We start from the raw sequence: 19398 nt of genomic DNA on the forward strand, positions 1-19398 counted from the left end.
CCAGTGCGGCGTTGCCAGGAGGCAGGTGGTGTTTGGAGACTAGAGTGCACCTGTCCACAGCCCCCGAACGCTGGGGGAGAAATGCTTTGGGTGGATGTAGGGCCAGGAGGTTTAGAAGCAGAAAAGCATCCCTGTCGGACCATTAACTCAAAAGCCAGCAATTTGCATCTCAAACCAATGCAGTATTGAAGAACAGGTGTAGGTGCTGCCAGATTTAGGTGAGAAAGTCGCTGGTTGACTGCGTGAAACCCCAGCCAAGGAAACATCAAGGCAGAGCCCCACTGGCAACTCTGGATGGCTCTCAGTTCGCTAGAAATCATTTTGCCAAAACCTTAGTACATGTTTGTCAAACGCTTATTTTAATAATTTTTTTCTCCTTTTACTATGGCTGTTTGCACCCCAGTCCACACACAGACCAGCCTTTGCCCTTCTCTGCTCCGTCACTGCCTTCCTTCTAGGCCCAGCCTGTCTCTTGCCTACTGGGACTGGGAGGCTAGTGATCCAACTTTCAGGTTGGCCAGAAAGCCATTGATAGCTGTCCTTCCTTTTGCCCTTAGAATCTTGTCACAGGGCCTCAGGCTTGCTGGGACAGGAGTTTGATGATCAGACTGACTGCTCAACTCTCGTGGTACCAATCAGAACTCATGCCCCCACCCCACCCCACACCAGCCTCACAGCATCGCTAATAAGGGATACGAGGCCCTGTGACAGGTGAGAACCCTGGAATGAAGGGGCAAGGATTTTTTATGGTATTGATGATCAAGTATTTTTAATTTATTATTTTTAAAAAATTTTTATTTGAGTGTAGTTTATTTACAATGCTGTGTCAGTTTCAGGTGTACAGCAAAATGAATCAGTTATACATAGACATATGTGCGTGCTAAGGTGCTTAAGCTGTGTATGGCCCTTTGTGACCCTATGGACGATAGCCCACAAGGTTCCTCTGCCCATGGGATTCTCTAGGCAAGAATATGGGAGTGGGTTGCCAGGCCCTCCTCCAAGGGATCTTCCCAACCCAGGGATTGAACTTTTGTCTCTTTATGTCTCCTGCATTGGCAGGGGGATTCTTTACCACTAGTGCCTGGGGTGGGTCATGAGTCCCTCCTCCACTGCTTTTTGGCTTTTTGATATGATCAAAGATGGGATCACTAGGAACTACAGTTTCCCCTTCTGAAAATATGGATAATAATATCTCTTTTCTATGTATCACAGGGTAGTCAGGATGAAAAAAAGAAGTATAGCAGAGCTCTTCAAAAACTGCAAACCACAACAGTGGAAACAGTGTCAGACTTTATTTTTCTGGGCTCCAAAATCACTACAGATGGTGACTGCAGCCATGAAATTAAAAGACGCTTACTCCTTGGAAGGAAAGTTATGACCAACCTAGATAGCATATTTAAAAGCAGAGACATTACTTTGCCAACAAAGGTTCGTCTAGTCAAGGCTATGGTTTTTCCTGTGGTCATGTATGGATGTGAGAGTTGGACTGTGAAGAAGGCTGAGCACCAAAGAATTGATGCTTTTGAACTGTGATGTTGGAGAAGACTCTTGAGAGTCCCTTGGACTGCAAGGAGATCCAACCAGTCCATTCTGAAGGAGATCAGCCCTGGGATTTCTTTGGAAGGAATGATGCTAAAGCTGAAACTCCAGTACTTTGGCTACCTCATGCGAAGAGTTGATTCATTGGAAAAGACCCTGATGCTGGGAGAGATTGGGGGCAGGAGGAGAAGGGGATGACAGAGGATGAGATGGCTGGATGGCATCGCTGACTCGATGGACGTGAGTCTGAGTGAACTCCAGGAGTTGGTGATGGACAGGGAGGCCTGGCGTGCTGTGATTCATGGGGTCGCAAAGAGTCGGACACGACTGAGCAACTGATCTGATCTGATCTGATCTGATCTGATGTTCTCCTCTGAAACTAACCCCAGGAGACAGGCTGTAGGCTATTTGGAAACCTGTTGGCAGGTGCAGGTCTTGACATCTATCTGGAGGAGCCCCGGTCTTGCTGGTAGAGCAGGTGTACAATCCCTCAGCCATCTCTCAACGCATCTCCTGAGGACAGGGGGCGGTACTTGGTGTCTCTTTGAAGCTCAAGGCCAAAGGTTCTCAAAGTGTGGTCCCCAATCAGCAGCATCAGCGCCACCTGGGAACTAACTAGAAATGTAGATTCTCAGGCCCCATCTCTGATCTACTGAATCAGAAACCCATTAATCTGCTTTAACAAGCCCTCCAGATAATCTTCACACTTGTTCATGTTTGGGAACCATGAACTTGATCTTGGAGCCGCTGTTGAGACCAAGAACAAGGGCCCCACTTTTTTTTTAAAAAGTATACTGAAGTATTAGTTGATTTACAATGCTGTGTTAATTGCAGGTGTTGGCTAAACAATTCAGCTATACATGTACATATATCCACTCTTTTAAGATTCTTTTCTCATACAGGTTATCACAGAATACTGAGTAGAGTTCCCTGTGCTATATGGTAGGTCCTTGTTGGTTGTATATGCTGCTGCTGCTGCTAAGTTGCTTCAGTCGTGTCCGACTCTGAGTGACCCCATAGACCGCAGCCCACCAGGCTCCCCGGTCCCTGGGATTCTCCAGGCAAGAACACTGGAGTGGGTTGCCATGTCCTTCTCCAATGCATGAAAGTGAAAAGTGAAAGTGAAGTCGCTCAATCTTGTCCGACCCTCAGCGACCCCATGGACTGCAGCTTACCAGGCTCCTCCGTCCATGGGATTTTCCAGGCAAGAATACTTGAGTGGGATGCCATCGCCTTCTCCGTGGTTGTATATAGTAGTATGAATATGTTAATCCCAAGCTCCTAATTTACTTCTTCCTATCTTTCCCCTTTGGTAACCAGAAGTTTGTTTTTGAAAGCTGTGAGTCTATTTCTGTTTTGTAAATAAGTTCATTTATATCATTTTAAAATAAGATTCCACCTAAGAGTGGTAGCCTGTGCTATTTGTCTCTCTCTCTCTCTGAAGGCCCGCCCTCCCCCCGCTTGCCAGCCTGTTACTGGCCCTCCACAACATGAGCAGGCATCACAAGGAAGGTTTGTGGAATTCTAGAGCCTCGAGGGACTCCAGAAGCCAGTTTTCAGGTTGGCTTATTCTGTAGCTGAGGTTCCGCAACCCCAAGGGGCTTAGTGACAGCCGATCCAAACCCAGACCCAGAGCTGGGGTCAAGGTGATGCTCAGCAGGGCTCCTACTGTCTCTCCTGCATCCATATCACAAAATTCCATGTACTTGCTACTCAGAGGAGGAGGGAAGCTGGGTCCCTGGAGGGCAGGGCCCCTGGGGTGATCCGGGCTGTGTTCCTTGATGGCCTGGAAGATGATGTCATCTCCAGGAGTGACTGTGTTGGGGGAGGGTCCTTCCATACTCCTGAAGATGGAATTGGGTGTGGACCTTGTTCACAGCCCTGAGGGGTCCCTTCCCTGGAGGCGTTTTTCCTTGTGGACATGAGCATCCTGGTTGGTAGGAAGGGTGTGATTCTCATTGCTGCTGTTTATGTATGGAATGATGCCAAGGTCAGGGTCAGGGTCAGGAAACATTTTCTCCAGGAGAAGGCCAAGGTCGGACAGAGCAGAGGAAGATCGCAAATAAAACCCAGCATCAGGGAAAACAGTCACTGCCAGCTACCTAAGCTGGCTGGTTCCTGCAACGAAAGTTGAAATCCTAGAATGACCTAAAATCTTCCCAGAAATCCTTACTTCAAACTCCTAGGAAGTAAGGGAAGTCTGAGATTAACGATGATTCAATTAACTCATAAACAGCCTGATTCTCAGGAGCAAAAGTTATCTCTTTTCCTTTTCCCCTCTCCCTCAAATTGCTCCTTTGGTCCAGAGGTAATTCAACCTCTTAATAACGCCAAAATGTTTCTATGGAATCACAGAACACCAACAATTTCATCCCACATCCTGGTTCAAAGAGAAGTCTACCACAATTTAACAGTGACTGCAATGTCCGGGAATAACTTTCCAGCTTTGAGACGGCCCTACAGTAATGCCCTGAGCCCAGAGTCTCTGTGCAGCTGCTTGGCCCTGGGGTGGGTGGTGGGTGGGCATTGAACCGCCTCTCGGTTTCCTCAGCTCTAAAGTCAGAAACTTGAGTGATCATTTTCACGATGAATTTTAAAGGTGGCTGACAAGGCCTCATATAGCTCTTAGGACAGAGGAACTATTTGATTAATTTGATCAGTCTAGACTGGCGACTCATGTGGAGTTGGAGGGTGAATTACCCTGTTAGTTTCTTGGCTTTGATCTCAACCCAAACGAGAGTCAGGTTGCCAGGTCACGTGAGCGGGTGTAGCCCTCAGCCGCTTCCTCCAACACTGCCACCCTCAATATAGAATCAGGATGGTCAGTCACCTTCCTTTGGTGTTACATGAATCAGGAATGGAGGATGGCTTTATTTAATTCATCTGCTTGGAGGTTTTCTGTTTGCTTTTGAAAGCTGAAGCTGGCCAAAACAGCTTGTGGGCTTGTAGGAACAATGCACGCATTTAGAACTTAGAGGTTTGGGGCGATGCCTCTCCTGGATTCTGTTCGGTAAACACATTTCCATCAAAAATATGAAAAAGCAAGAAATGAACCCGGGTCATCCAGAATATGAACTCCTCAGGAAGCACCCTGGCTTGTGTCAGGCGACACAGTTTCTTGGAGGAATTTGAAAATCAAGTTATGGAAATGGGCCTCGACGCACGTGGACCTGCTGCTACCATCACCTTCCCTGGTCTCATGCACAAAGGAGCCTGTTCGTTATTGTCTGAAGCCCTATGAAGCTTCTGGAACAGGGCTCACAGCCCTCTTGCTGAGGTTACCGCGTGATAGTGAGACAGGGTCGTTGAAATACTGAGCCTCAACTTCCCCTAGAATGATCGCTTCCCGCGTCAGCAGCAAAGCGCAGCCCATCTTCCCAGGTGGGCGCGCTGCTTCACTCTCGCCATTAGAGGGCGAGAGAGACCCACACCCAGGCCCAGGCCCGTTCTCCCCGGCCAGAGAGGACACCCCTCCGAGAGGGAAAAGCTGCACAACAGTGCCATTTAATTCTCTGAAAAACAAACGTTACAATGGTTGGGCAAGTTCCAGTGTTGGGTTAGAAAAAAAGGGTCACCCTGGTGTGGGTTTTTTTTACTTTTTTTTAACATTTTTTTTCCCATTTTCTAAAGAGTGAAGACATTATTTTAAATAATTTGTACGATGCACGTGTAAGAATCAAACGTGTGATAAAGGAGTGGCTGGTGACTTAGGGCAAAGGCCCTATTCCCGGCTTCGATACTCTGGCCCCAGGGCCCTGAGATGCAAGCTGGTTCCATTCTCCTTTCTGGAGGGTCTGGTCCCAGAAGCATCTCAAGGGGGACTTTTCAAGAATTTAAAGTAACATGTTACAAATGAACTTATCTATGAAACAGAAACAGACTCATAGACATAGTGAACAGAGACTGTGGCTGCGGGAGCAGCGGTTAGGAGGATGGGGGAGGGGAGATGGACTGGGAGTTTGGGATTAAGCAAACTGTTACATATAGCATTAAACAACAAGGTCCTGCTGTTTAGTATGGGAAATTATATTCAATATCCTGTGATAAACCATAAGGGAAAGAATATTAAAAAGAATGTATATATATATGTATAACTGAATCCCTTTACTGTATAACAGAGTCTAACACAGCATTGTAAATCAATTTTTTAAAAATGGAGAAAATAACATGTTAGCAGAAGTTGGGAAAATAAACTAGAATGAACCAGGAAGAAAGATGTAGGCTCTCTCCCTCCACCCTCCTCTGCCTTTTTTTCTTCAGTCTGGAATTATGATATGGATGTGAAATGATTTCTGAGGAAGCTTTTTAGAGTCTGCTGAGTCTTTATTCCCAAAGTTAAATCTGTCCAGTTGGTGAGTGAAAGAAGATGGACTCCATCAGGACAGAAAGAGATTCAGGTTTGGGAGAATTTCTATCAGTTTAAAATGGTTCTGAGATTTTCTCCTTGGTCTTGTGTGGATCGCAAACTTGACTTGAGAGCCCAGTTATCAGCTGTCTTCCTGTGGGCCGTCTGCTGTTTGCAGTCCACACTGTAATTCTCTGCCAGTGAACCAGACCTGCCAGGTTAGTGAGGGTTGGGCCGTACTCTGCTTTTGTGTGTGAATTAGAAAAACTCTCAAGCAGTCAGGCCCAGCCCAGGGTGCACTGTGGTTCTGAGAATGGGAACTGAACTTCAGCCCCTCACTCAGCCCTTCAGCAGTGTGTCCTTGGTCTGGAGCAGCTTGGGACAGTCTGAGTTGATTCTTAGGTCCTGAGTCCTTTCAGATGAGTTCCAGGGCCCAGCATTTCCCCTACTTTTGGAAAATGACACATTTCATCCATAACTAGAACCTGTGGCTGAAACTACAGCATCCTCGTGCTGAAAGAGATTTTAAAGGATCACCTGCTCCAACCATTAGTTCACTCGTCCTTCACTGCTCTTCCCTTTAAGTGCCCAGGAATCACAGCCCTTCCAGGCTCCTGACAGCAATCACGCTAGGAAGGTCTTCCTTATTTTCAAGCTTTCCTGACAGCTTGCAGCTGGCTTCTGCTGGTCCTTGGTGCACCCCTGCCTTTATACAAGCTGCTGCTGCTAAGTCGCTTCAGTCGTGTCCGACTCTGTGCGACCCCATAGACGGCAGCCCACCAGGCTCCCCCGTCCCTGGGATTCTCCAGGCAAGAACACTGGAGTGGGTTGCCATTTCCTTCTCCAGTGCGTGAAAGTGAAAAGTGAAAGTGAAGTCGCTCAATCATGTCCGACTCTTAGCCACCCCATGGACTGCAGCCCATCAGGCTCCTCCGTCCATGGGAATTATACAAGCAAGTCCCCTTTTTTTACCATTGAAAGTTTTCCCTTCACTTTTATTGTTAAGCATAACATTGAGTGCCTTTATCAACTTGATCACTCTTCCATCAGACACCTTTTAAGGTGCTCTACCTGCATCAGTTTCCAGTAAGACAGGCATTGTTTGGTGCAGGACTTTTTTTTAACTTGCATTGGCATCAAGTTGCCTTGTCAAATATGTCTGTTATTATCTGCACTGGTTTTTTTGTTTGTTTTTTTCTTAAAGATCTTTATTTATTTATTTTTTGATGTGGACCATTTTTAAAGTCTTTATTGCATTTGTTAGAATATTGTTTCTGTTTTATGTTTTGATTTGTTTTGGCCATGAGGCCATAAGATCCTATGGGATCTTAGCTTCTTAATCAGGGACTTAAGCCTCACCCCCTGGTTTGGAAGAAGTCTTAACCACTAGACCACCAGGCAAGTCCCTCTGCATCTTTTTTTTTTTTTTTTTTTTTTAATGTTTGGTTGCCAGGCTTCTTATTGCAGTGGCTTCTCTTGTTGCAGAGCACAGGTTCTAGGCACACGAGCTCCAGTAGTTGCAGCACTTGGGCTCAGCAGTTGCAGCTCAAGGGCTCTAGAGCTCGGGCTCAGTAGTTGTGGTACATGGGCTTAGTTGCTCCACAGCATGTGGAATCTTTCAGAACCAGGGATCAAACCCGTGTCCCCTGCATTCACAGGCGGCTTCTTATTCACTGGACCACTAGGGAAGGCTTGCATCTGTTTGTAAGGGACAGCGCTCCTAAAGGATAAGGTTAGATGGCTACTTTTTGGAGGCCTTCTTAAAGCATTTCTTGAAAAGTAGTAACTCCACTCTATGATCGGATAGAGAAGGTAGCCCTTGCACTGGATCTAGATTTCACTTTTGAGGCTCTTCCACAGAATCTGGAGATGATCTTAGAGATCTTCTACTGGTCCTACATGTATATATAAGGTAGGTCCTAACTGTTTATAATATATAAACACGTGTGGGGAGGTGTCTCCATGTTTGGCCAACATGGCACCCTGCTGGGCTGAGTCCCACTTGGAGCCCCAGGAGCAGTGCCCCCTGCTGCCTGTCCCAGACACAGACACTTCACACTGCTTTGCTGTGTGTTCCAAGTTTTCTACAAGGATGCACAACTTTTGCAATCGGGGAAAAAATATATATGTTACATTTATATTATATTTATATAAATGTAACTGTGGTTTTTCCAAACACATCTCACTCTCCACCCCTAAACTCCCCTGGCCTCCTCTCTACACCTGCAGGGGGCCAGTCGGTACTGTCTATTCCATCACCCCTGACGGCTTATCATGAATGATTATAATATATAGTTCCCAATGCCCATTTTGATCGTTATTTAGACAACAATAAAGCCCTTTCTCATCCCATTCACCACCTTCCCTCACTCCCCTGCTCCATAAGCTCCACGGCTTGTTTTGAAGACCCCAGGGTGCAAAGGGGAAAAGGGAAGGAGGTTCTGGGGGGATGTAAGGTTAAGATCTCCAACCCAATGGGGACGCGACGACACACGGGTCTCGTCTCCACTCCCTGCAGCCTCTAGCCTGGGGCGGCGGGGGGGGGGGGGGGTGGCTCTGAGCAGACCGAACCCTCGTTTATTTTGGACAAAGTCAGGGAGGAGGCGGGGTGGCAGAGAACAGCGGGGAGGAGCAGGCAGGTGAGCAGGTGAGCGGGGCGGGTGAGTGGGCAGCGGGGGCGCCGGGGTCCTGACCTTGAGGCTGCGCGGCAGGACTCCGGAGGACCGCGGCGGGTGCGATGAGCTGGGATGCTCCGCGCCGGGGCCTGGTTACCTGCAGTTAAACTAACTGGGCGTCTCTCCGCGCTCGGGTCCCCGGGACCTCGCTCACTCCTGCTTCCCAGCCTCCCTCCCCGCCTCTCCCTTTTCTGGGCTGACCCATCCTCTCCGGCCTCGCCCTCCTCTCTTCTTTTATCTTTGCCTGTCTGACCCTCTCCGGCCCGAGGCCTCTCTGGTCTCCTATCGAAGGGCTCAAAAGACGCTGCTGCTGCTGCTGTTTTTTTCTATTTGCAACGGAAACTCAGAGAAACCTGCATTAAATGCATTTATTTTCTACCTAAACGCATATCTCCAGGTACACTTCTCTGCTTGCAGTAAACCGGGAACCGCGGGCCTGTGTGGAGTCTGGGGTTAACTTTCCCAGACTTCCTGGATCTGTCGGGATGAAAGATGCTCCTCCCCTCGCCCCCCGCCCCGCCCTATCTCTTTATCGCCTTTCTCTTGCTGAACTCCTGAGAATGACGGAAACAGAAAGATTTTAGATCTGAAAAGGCTTTGATTACACCTCCAGGCAAAAATATGGAAACCTAGGCTCTTTTTTTCTGCCTTATCTACATCTGTCAGGGGCCGAATTCACCTATTTCCAGAAAGATTTCAGGGCCTCCCAGGGGGATGACTTGAAAGATTAGGGAAAAGTAACGTCAGCACCCTCCCCGCTCCCAGTTTCTACAAACTTTTGTTAAAATTAGACAGTCACCTATGTATACCGTGTGTGTGTGTGTGTGTGTTACTCGCTCAGTCATGTCTGACTCTTTGCGACGCCATTATCTGAAGCCCCCCAGGCTCCCCCGTCCCTGAAATTCCCCTGGCAAGAATACTGGAGTGGGTAGCCGTTTCCTTCTCCAGGGGAGCTTCCCAACCCAGGGATCGAACCCAGGTCTCCCATTGCAGGCAGATTCTTTACCGTCTAAGCCACCAAGGAAGCCCCTATTTATACATAGGGGCATGAAATAGATAACTAATGAGAACATACCATGTGGCATGAGGAAGGAACTCTACTGAATGCTCCGCGGTGACCTAAATGGGAAAGAAATTCAAAAAAGAGGGGATAAATGTACATGTATAGCTGATTCACTTTGCTGTGTAGCAGAAACTAACAGAACACTGTAAAGCAACTATACTTCAATTAAAATAAAATAAAGTTAGACAGTCACCAAAAAGGATGGCAGGGTTGTAAGCATTTTGAGGGCAGGAGGCTCTTCAGGAAATTTATTGATCATCCATGTGAGAGAGTGTGGTTCATGAGTAGTTCATGGCAAGTGTATCCATAATCAATCAGGGTTTTATTGGGAAATGCAGATAAGCAGCATCAGACTTTTTTGAAAAGTGCTGTTGAATTGGAGATGTGTAATCCAAAGGAGGGGGTTCCCAGGTGGCTCAGTGGTAAAGAATCTGCTTGCCAATGCAAGAGACACAGGTTCAATCCCTGGGTTGGGAAGAGCCCCTAGAGTAGGAACTGGCAACCCACTCCAGTATTCTTGCCTGGGAAATCCCATGGACAGAGGGGCCTGGCGGGGCTACAGTCCATGGGGTTGCCAAGAGTCAGACATGACTGAGTGACTAAACACCAACACACCAATAATGGTAAAAGGAAGGACCTACATATTCAACGCATGTATATCAATCATCAACTCTGTCTTCCACATCGAAGGAAGTGCAAAGACGTTTAAGACATGAATCTCATGTTTACAAAGCCCTTTCACATTTATTATGTGACTTCCATACAAGAATAAGCTGACCTCTTCATGAGCAGCATGAACGTGGTGGCTTCCAAGGAAGCCTTGAATCTGACCCTGATGGTGATTTGCTCCTTGGCCAGTTTCTGGCTCAGAAGGCAAAGCAGGCTGAATATTATGACTGGAGTCCAGGGGTCTAGAAACCTCCACTCAAGACATAGATTGAAGGAAGCCCACCCAATGTCCCCCATGCATTAATTAAAGAAACTTTTTTGACTGAGTGTGCACACACACACACACACACTCCAAAGGAATCCTATTCCAGGGTGGAAGATTCTTCTTGTTTTTCCCAGAAGACCAGAGGCATGAATTATGGCTCCTGGGAGCAGCTAAATCTCTTGTGTAATGATAAGTTAGCTGACCAATTTGTCTCGGCTAATTCTTGGACTATCACCAGTCATGGGAGGTAAGTTTGTGGCAAGATTCTTGCTGTTTTTAGGGAGACAGCGTCACCCTGCCAGCCTGGCTTGGCTGTGGCCTTGTTTGTGCCCCAGATCCTCAGCTCCCAGGAGAAGAAAATCCTAAAACCACCTGGACAGCCCTGAAGCTATTGTCAATGCATCTAGATGATCAAAAAATGGATTTGATTTGCATAAAGCCTGTGATTTTAAGGAAAATCACGTAACACTTCTATACAGTGTCACACTTGAAACTTGATAAGATGGTCTTATGTTCCTCTCATAGGAATCTCAGAGGCAGCCTGGTCACCTACCACAGCTGTCCCTTGTGGGGAGGGGGTGGTGAGATACAAAGGGGAAGATTCATCTCTCCTGGTCACCTGCTGAGTGATGGAGGGTGGGTTACAATTCAGGTCTTCCGTCTCCTGGTTAGTGCAGTTTCCTCATCTGCAAGGTTACCTCATTTCCACTGGAAACACCCTTGTTCACGTTCACTTATTAAAAATAAGACGTATTCAGGACCACACCGTGCCAGCGTCCAAGGGAATAAACAAGTGATAGAAAGGATTTCTGGTCCTTCAGGGTTTACAATCTCCTTGGGGAGCCTGATAGAAAAGGAAAATTTAGTAATGATGCAAACAATGCTGCTTCTTCAGAGAACTCTCTTCATACTCCTGTGATTTTATGAGGAACAGCTAAGTGGTATGGGGTGGGGCAGAGAGGGTGGAACTGTGAGGAAGCCAGTGACTCCTTTGGCTTCTGGGTTGTAAAGTTGATGGTTTTGGCTTGTGTGTTACATACAGACTGGCAGGCACTTTGGTCTCCAGTATTCAAACTACATGTGTGGAAAAAGCCAGATGACTGTTCACCCCGAATACTCATCTTTCTCAGGCTACTGCATAGAAAAGCTCTTTCAGCTGCCATGTGTGTGGCGTGCTAAGTCACTTCAGTCATGTCTGACTGTCTGCAACCCGATGGACCATAGTCTGCCAGGCTCCTCTGTCCATGAGGTTCTCCAGGTAAGAATACTGGAGTGCGTTGCCATTTCTTTCTTCATTAGTTGCCATAGTCAACTGAAAAGACAGAAGAGTCCAGATTGCTGTCTATTAAAAATAATCCAAGTTCAAAGTGTTTTTTTCAGTCCTAGATTCTGGAAATGTTCTGCGTCTTTAGTTCACATAAGATGGGCCACCTTTATTTGGTTACATTAAGTTTTTATTTTATTTTTTTAATTTTTGAAATTTGGACATTTTTCAAGTTTGATTTCTTTAATTACTTTTTCTGAGCCCCTCTCCTGGAATTTTGGTTACATGTATGTTAGACTGCTGGACAGTAACCACAGGGGCACTGAGGCTCTGTTCTTTTTTTTTTTGGCTGTGCTGTGCAGCATGTGGGATCTTAGTGCTCTGACCAGGGATTGAAACCGTGCCCCTTGCAATGGAAGTGAGGAGTTTTAACCACTGGACTGCCAAGGAAGTCCCTTAAGTTTATTTTTGATGAAGGAGTTCCTTGGCAGTTCAGTGGTTAGGGCTTGGCTCTTTCACTGCTGGGGCTGGGGTTTCATTTCTAATCAGGGAACTAAGATCCTGACGGCAGCAAACACTAAAGTGATAAATTCACAAATTAATACTTGAAAGGAATAAGCTTAATTCCACTCACTCATACTTTTCTTATTTAAAAGGTGCATTAAATGTGAGGGGAAAGTTTCTCTTTACAGAAGTGTTCCAGCCAATAAATGAAGCGAAAACAATAGAATATCGTTGTTTTGCATCCCCCAATGAAACAGTGAATCTAGGCAATGGTTATAAATAACTTCATATCACACAAATATGCAACAGACAGAGTGAACTTCTGAGAGACATGCATATCATCACCTAGGAGACAGTCTTGCCAATTGAGTCTAAATCTGCTCAAGCCTTTTGATCTAACAACCAATTCACAGGAAATAACAGCAGGAAAGGGGAACATGTTAAGTGACACCATGGAGATGCAATCTCATGGAGAAGCAGATTCCAGACCACAGAAAACTCTGTAGCACATGTGATTTGATTTTTTCAATAAGTAACCAGCAAAGAAAAGAGGAGGGGAGGTGCAACTGATAACTGTAAAGAGTTTTAAGGACATATCAATCAGTCACAATGTATGAATCTTTTTTCAAGCCTAATTCTAACAGCAACAAAATAAAAATAAAAAGGAGAGTTAAATGATAACCTCATTTGTATCTGTGCATCATATATATATATGTCATATGGCAGGCCAGCACCATAAGGCATAATATGGCATATGTATGTGATATACCCTCTAGTCTTCCTGGTCCATGACCTTGATGAGGGGCAGCAGCTGTGGGCTTTTTTTTTTTTTTTCAGCCATCCTTGATATTAGCCAGTACCCTGTCCTAGCTGATCGTACCATAAACTAAGCATTTTGAAATTGTCTCTCCATAAACTGAACAGCAACCTCTCTAACGGGGGCTTCTGATTGTATAAAAGCAAACAGAAGTTATGAAGTGCAAAAACTAGAAATGGGGGAAGGATGCCAGCTGTCCGTTAGAGAGGCAAGAAGCAAGGAGAACCCTGGGAAAAGGAGACCCAAAATGTTCTAATTTCCGGTTTCAGCGTTACTGGCTTCCAGGGAAGATAAGTAATGCTTATAAATGACCGACTAGCCATATACTTACAATAAACCTATTGTGTCTTCCCAAGAAACCCCTCCTAAAAGAACGCATCTTTAAGTGTGTCTCTTATTCTTCTAATTTAACAAATTTGACTGAATTATAAATGTGCACATTTTAAATGATATCTTTGAAATCATAGGCTAAAAATCTAGGCAAGTGACCCCAAACTATGAATGGGCCAGTGCTGGGGGGAGTTACTTGTGTTTAAACAAATGCACAGCAGAATAGGAGCTGATGTGTTAGGTGACCAAGGGGAACAAAGAAAGACTATTGAATATGGGGGAAAACGCATTGTAAGTTCTTCCTCTGATATCAAGGATGTGAGCAAGAATTGTTCAGTGATGTTCTTAGGGCAGCTCAGGGCTCTCTTCACAACCTCTGCCCATAGGGTACATTTCCCTGAAATGCATTAAATATTAGAAGATATGTTCATCTGGATGGAATTCCATTTCACGGGTTGAAGGCATACATCATATTTAATGTGTATCTTAATACTTTGTAAATGGTAAAACAAATGCTGTATAGCTCATTATTTCCTTGGAAACCGTTATGAAATAAGAACAGTGGCAGGGACAGAAACATGATGGCAAATATTAGTCATTTCAAAGTTCCACGGCAAAAGACATCATTCTGTTCTGGCAATGAGATTTCAGTTTGGAAGATCCAGCATTAGAGGAGAATAACTGGAGGAGAGACGTCATTAATGTAGTCCCCGCCTTGTCTGCAATTCTGATATCCACCCAAGGTTTTAGTTACCTGCTGAATTGTCCAAAAATATTAAATGGAAAATTCCAGAAATAAACAATTCAAAAGTTTTACCTTGCATGCCATTCTGAGCAGTGTGATGAAATCTCCTGCTGTCCTTCTCACCCTGGGATCATTCCTGTGAATTATCCTCTAGTTCAGGGTGTCCTGTCTCTTAGTTACTTAGTAGCCCTCTCAGGGCTTCCCAAGTGGCACAGTGGTGAAGAATCTGCCTGCCAATGCAGGAGATATGGGTTTGATTCCTGACTCAGGAAGATCCCTTGGAGTAGAAAATGGCAACCCATTCTAGTATTCTTGCCTGGAAAATTCCATAAACAGAGGAGCCTGGCAGTCTAAAGTCCATGGAGTTGCAAAAAGTTGTACACAATTCAGTGACTGAGCACACACACATACACACAGCCCTCTCAATTATCGAATGGACTGTCATGGTCCCAGTACTTGTGTTCAAGTGATACTTACTCTTAATAATGGCCCCAAAGTGCAATGAGAGTGATGCTGGCAATTCAGATATTCTCTTACTGTGCCTAAATTATACATTAAACTCTTTTCTAGGTATGTATAAAGAGGAAAAAAATCCCCATAGTCTATATTGAGTTTGGTACTATCTAAGGTTTCAGGTATTCACTGAAAGTCTTGGAAGCTATTCCCCATGTATAAGTTTGAATAAATGTAGAACCGTGGAAATACAGGTGGGTTTTGGAGAGTAGGCAAGGATGCCAAATGTCAACCAAGAGTCTAAATGTTGGATTGTCTAATGAAAGTATCAAAGCTTTGAATTTCAGTGTTTTGCTATTGTTGTTTAGTTGCTCAGTCATGTCTGACTGTTTTGTGACCCCATGGACTGTAGCCCTCCAGGCTCTTGTGTCCATGGGATTTCCCAGGTGAGAATACTGGAGTGGGTTGCTATTTCCTTCTCCAGGGGATCTTCCCAACCCAGGGATTGAACCTGCGTCTCCTACATTGCAGGAGGATTCTTTACTGACTGAGCCAACAGGTAAGCCCTCAGTGTTTTGTACATGAACAGTAAAAAGAAAAAAGAAAATCCCCCAAAAAGGCAAATGAAGTATTGCCAGTTGAGAAGATAGAACCCCAAATACTATTCATTGAATGAATTTGAACAGCGTTCTGGGTCAAGGATGTTCCTTTAAGCAGGAATTTAAGGTAATTTCTCTGCTTTAAAAGATTAACTTACCATTTTAGTTAAAAGAACAAAAGGGATCAGTCTGGTTATTTGACATCAGGTAGGCAAAACCAGTATAAATTATTGAATAACTTCCAGAAGTACTACTGGCTGAAGTGGAGACTATATTAATATAAGTCAATAGAACAAAGACTGTATCAAGGATCACACAGAATATATTTGATACTATTTGATTATAAACGATGTCCACTGTTAAATTCATAATGTTCTTTTAATCTGTTTCTCACTGTATTCTTTCCTGTAAGTCTTTATTGAATTTGTTACAATACTGCTTCTGTTTTATGTTTGGATTGTTTGGTCTTGAGGCATGTGGGATCTCAGCTCCCCAACCAGGCATCGAACCCTCATCCTCTGCACTGGAAGAAATCTCAGCCACTGTATGACCAAGGAAGTCCCTGTTACTTACTGTATTCTAAACTTAGTTGCCTTAAATTTTTTTTAAGAAAACCTCAACTCAACAGATACTCCATGGATACTTTATAGAAATAAAGTAGACAGTTAATGTAATGCACTTGAATATTCTGGAAACCATCCCTGCCCTGGCCCGTGGAAAAACTGTCTTCCACCAAACCAGTCTCTGGTGCCAAAAAGGCTGGGGACTACTGCTCTAGATTATCTGTAAGATCTATGGTGTTTGTAAGACTCGACAGCATTTTTGCTAGTTTGTGGGAGAATGGACGTTTGGGAATCTTCTTCTTTTTGTCTAGGCCCTATCACACTACCTCCTGGACTCTGCACCCTATTCTTTATCTCCTTTTCCATTTTGAAAGAAAAAAGAAAAGAAAAACTTTACACTAGACAGTCATTCCTTTGAGCTGGGCTAATCTCTCACCTTTGACCATATTCCAAAGAAAGTAAATTTTAGCTCTGCCCTCCTAACTTCTGAGAACAAAACTTCAAAAAAACCCTGCTACTGGGAATTCAAAGTGTTATCTAACCTCCGTGGATTGTTGGTTGGTAGGAGATTTGTATAACAGGCAGAAATGTTAGATTCTATCTCTAGACTGCAATAGTTTGCATGCTAGCCAGGAGCTTGAACACACTGCTTCTGGATAAAATGTACGAAGTTATTTTTCATCTGCATCTTGGAGAAAGGCATTGCTGAAATGGGGAATCTCGTATAATTTTGGGAAATAATGGCATTATTTGTGTAAGCAGAGATTGCAAGGGTACTTACATCTTTGTTAAAATGAGTTAGGACATAAAAACCCTCGAGGTTTTTTTTCTTTTTTCTCCTATTTAATATAAGAAAAAATTGTTTTAGTGTTTTTCTGTGGCATAGGACAACCATGAAAGTGTATCATAGTGGCATATTGTGATTATATAGTATATAGTTCATATATACCACATTTAGAACACTGTTAGAAAGTACAAAACTATTATAATGTTTAATTAGTGCAAGTTTTCCATCTCAAATCAGCTTTCTGTTCTTGGGTATAGATAGCTGGTTCCCAGCTTATATTTTCAGAATTCTCTTCATAAGGGTAAAAAGAATTTTGGTCACTGATTTCATTTGTTGATTTAAATAAAAGAAAAAGCCCATTAGAGTTTACTATTTTCTCCTTATCAACCTACATGTGGGAAAGTAATAACCAAATTATATACAAAACAAGTAAAATTCTGTAGAGAAGCAATTTTTCTTGAGCCTTAAATTAAATTAAAATTGTTGTTCATCCTCTCAACTATTGATATAGCCTCATAATTGACATATTATTCCTAAACTGATTTTGATTTTCCATATTGATTCAAACACAAGTTCATTTAGTTGAAAAGTCCATGTCTGCTCCAAAACCATTAAAGAGCAGACTTGTTTCTCTTAAAACTAATTTTTAGCCATTTAAAAAGCTTGCCCATTAAGCTAATAATGAAAGCAAAAGAAGTAGAATCATTGCCTGATCATGACGTTCTCATTCTGAATTGTACTTGGAACAAAAAAATTATACATCCTGGAATAACAATTGATATTAATTCAGCAAAATATAAATATCAGTGTTTGAACCCTTTGGGTCAAAAGTAAAAGAGCTTAAGTAACAAGAGGACCTTATAGTTAACATCTGTGCCACCTTACATATCTCTGTCATTTTTTTTTCCTCTTGCTTTGCACACAGATGGACTCTGAATTTGTATTCCATGAAGTGACCTCTAGAGATTGACTAGCATCTCAGTCTAAAGACCCAGAAGAGAGAACCTAATTTGTCCAACTGTCATGTGACAAGCTATCATCAGAGGGGCAGAGGGCCCTAGGCTGGCGGCCAATGCCCACTCCAGAGAAAATGGACAGTCTCTGAACAGGGCTGGGAAGGCACTCAGAAAGTGTTTACTACAATATGACTTTCATCAACACATCCCCCTACACCCTCTTCCATTAAAAAGTTATTTTTATCTGTATCACAGGTAAATATGGTTATTTCCTGGTGCATCTCTGTCCACTCCTTGCTCCACGTTTCATGCTCCAGCAATAAAGAATTGCTTGTCCACCCATCCACCCACCCCCTCCTTACCACCCACACGCTCCAGTGCGATCAATGAAAATCATGCCCAAGTTCCTGGAGTCCCCTGTTCTTGTAATGGTCCCCTCCCAATTCTTTCAGTCTTTAGGAGTCATGGTGCATGTCACTGCTTCCAGTAGAACTTCTGGACTTGTCTTCCTGGGCTGATTCCCTCTGCTTTCTTTATGCATCACCACTGTGCTCATAATCTCTATTATCTGCCAGCTCCATTGTTTGTGATTTACTTTTTAGTTTCTGACTTTTAACGCACAAACTGTGAGGCTGAACTACAATGGGTGGTCCAAAAGTTGAATGAATATACTCCAAGTTTCCTGTTAGCTAATAATTGACTCGAGTTAAAGGGAGTGTGTCATTACAAGAACAGTATTGTCTGCATAAACCCCTTAGAACTGTTAACTTGTCAAGGAATTAGATGTCAGGAAGTGCTAATCAAACTCCTTCTCAGGGCTGCTGGGCAGCTCCCCTCCTCGACCACTCCCCCAACTAAAGAACCGCCTGCTGTTTACCTGGTGCCCTAACCAGTTTAATTTCCTCTTTGACCTTCTGCTGGACCAGCCCTCTCCTCTTTTAGATGCAATTTTGATCTAGTGAAGTAATGGGCAGAACATCAGTTTATGAAATTATTTTATTTTTCTACATATAGACATTCTTTTTCAAAGGCAATTTCATTAACTACATTCTGAAGCTCTGTGGACTTCCAGCAACTTTTCAAGGTTCGCCTGGATTTTCAGTCCTAGAGACATATATACATAAATATATATAGTTTTTCTTAGTCTTAAAGCTCATTTCTGCACTCTAGTCCTCAAGGTTTGACTGCTCCTCCTGCCTTAACTTTAAATGCGCCTTTCTTCCCCGCCCCACTCCTTGACATTGTTATCAGGTCGCAAAATGTTGGCTGATCCTAAAAGGAAATTTCACAAATGGTTGACTTTTGTTAATCCCAGGTTTTGGGGAGAGAGGAGGAAAGAGCTGCCCTCAGATAAGAGTTTTAAACTGAATTTCACTTCCACAAAAATAAAAAACAGCATCCTGCCACCCCCCCAACCGCCTTTGGGTACGCTGGGGCGGGCAGCCCCCCAAGTTCTAATAAATGAATTAGCATCTCAGAAAGGAGATCACCGCCAGGCTGATATTGATCAGGGTCAGCCGCTGTGTTTGCCTGCGACTGTTTGGGGGGTGGTTAATTGAGTGTCAGTCTCGGCCTGTGTCGTCTCGCTGGCGCCGGGTGCTTTTGGATTTGCTAATTTTCGTTAAGTGTCTGTAGCCAGCTACTCGTCCCGTCTACCCAGGAGAACTCGGCGGCTCCTGCTGATCAACAGTCTGTCTGTCTGGGCTTTATTGATCACAGGGCGGGCGAGCGAGGCGGATGCGCAGAGGGGAGGGGGAGAAAGGCGGAGAGCGCCCCGCGCCCTGCGGCCCTCCCCGGGCACACGCAGGCCGGCAGGGCTCACTC

The sequence above is a fragment of the Bos indicus x Bos taurus genome, chromosome 13 (genome assembly GCF_003369695.1).
Source record: "Bos indicus x Bos taurus breed Angus x Brahman F1 hybrid chromosome 13, Bos_hybrid_MaternalHap_v2.0, whole genome shotgun sequence".
Lineage (NCBI taxonomy): Eukaryota > Metazoa > Chordata > Mammalia > Artiodactyla > Bovidae > Bos > Bos indicus x Bos taurus.